Here is a 2,093-nt window from a genome sequence, read left to right on the forward strand (position 1 = left end):
CACATGCATATTTCAAATATCAGCATTTATAATTTATGATCAACTGATTTACAGTACCAGTACTTGATTTAAGTAGACAGAAAATGCTCTTCATTAAAAATAAATTTCTAACACATGAAAGTTTTATCTTCTCTATTTCCATGTTCAGTGCTTAATAGTCATTGGCTAAGTATTGCTGCAATGTCAATTTTGAATCCTGATACATTTTTATGTCTTTTCACTAAACTCTAAACACATATCCTATATCTGGGAATATTATAAAATGAATAAAACACTGAAATACAAATGAAACTATTTCAGATGTCTAATAAGAAAATATGAAAATCTAAACACCCTGGAATATCTCAATAGCTTATAATTCACATTTGCTCCAAGTTCAAAAATGTTGCTTGCTGGCTTGAGCTGAAGTTATACCCAGACCCACCTTGGACTATCTACCATCTACGTACCAGTCTGGCTGAGTGTCTATTTTGATCGCTTTGGATCCACAGTTGTGGTAGAAGCACTATTCCTATTTTACCCTCTGAGACAATGTTTCCTTCTGTACTTTCTTATTTTATCCATCACAGACCATGGGCATGCATCGCCAGACCTTGCCATGTAGCCTGGCTTAAGGAAGATATTGGCTGACCTGGGTTTAGCCATCCCAGGAAGGTCTGTGTTAGCTGGGAGAGGGCCTCTAGGAGCAGTGACATCATCACAGAGACTGGCCAAGAAGGGAGTCCATTATTGGCTTTAATCACCAGCTTCATTCAGAGAATCTTTATTTTTATCAGTGTGTATATGAAAGTTACATATACTATCTTATTTGAAAATGGAGTTCTTGCATTTTTGAAATCCTTTTGAAAAGTACTGCTTTATATCCGGCACAGAAAATGAGAGGCAATGACAATACTCCCTGACATGCTATTCATTGAGTCCTAGGAAAGCTCACTTTCCAGGTCTATGTGTAGATCCACTCACAACCTCCCATTGCTAACGCTGGCTGCACATATCAAAGGAGAGTGCTCAGTGGTGCATCTGCAGTCACTAAAGTTATGTCTCCCATGAGTCAAACTAATTAATTGCAGAAATTTTGTATGAGGCAAACTGGTTATTGGGGAAATCTCAGCATTTCATCTTGTATCTGATCTGCCCATAGGCTCTCCCCTCAGTCCTCTGTGCACTTTTCTTATGCATCATGGGAACGGCCTGGCCTCCAGGGGTCACAGGGGTCTCACATAGCTATAGGAAAAGAGTCTACAGATGTATTTTCTTCCTATTATTTACACCATTATGAGTCTCCATATAATTCTGGTACAGTAGTGGCCCCCTTATCTGCAGTTTTGCAATCCATTGTTTGAGTTACCCATAGCGAATTGTGATTCAAAAAATTAATGGAAAATCTAGAAAAAAATAATTCCTAAGTTTTAAATCTTGTGCTGTTTTGAGTAGAGTGATGAAACCTCTTGCTATCCTGTGCTGTCCCGTGCCATCCCGCCCCCCCCTCCAGTGTACCTTTTCCAGTATACTTACATATACATTGCCACCTGTTAGTCTTTCAGTAGCTGACTTGGTTATCAGATTGACTACCACTATATCATAGTGCTCATAGTTAGTCACCCTTATTTTACTTAAAAATGGCTCCCAAACATGAGTGGTAATGCTGAAAGTGCTCAATAGAAGCCATAAAATGCTTCCTTTAAGTGAAAATGTGAAAGTTCTTGATTTAATAAACAAATTTAAAGAATTGTATGCCAAGATTGTTGAAATCTATCATAACAACTAATCTTCTATCCATGAAATTGCCTAATTTATAAATTCAAGATTATATAGGTATGTGTGTATGGAAAAAGCATAGTATATATAGAATTCAGGGTTTGGTACTATCCCTAGTTTCAGGGATCCATTGGGGGTCTTGGATAAGGGGAGGCCTGCTGTAGTTATTTATTTGTACACATTTATGTTATTTGAGAACATGCTTAATCATTGCTCTTTAGTATACTCTGTAAAGAAAAAATGAAACACACCTCTATTGTAGCACACAAAGGAAGGTGATAAGTAAAAGTACTGGCAACCTGGCCAGTTTTGCTCACTTGTTAAAGCATCGGCTC

Source organism: Myotis daubentonii, chromosome 1, assembly GCF_963259705.1.
Source record: "Myotis daubentonii chromosome 1, mMyoDau2.1, whole genome shotgun sequence".
NCBI lineage: Eukaryota > Metazoa > Chordata > Mammalia > Chiroptera > Vespertilionidae > Myotis > Myotis daubentonii.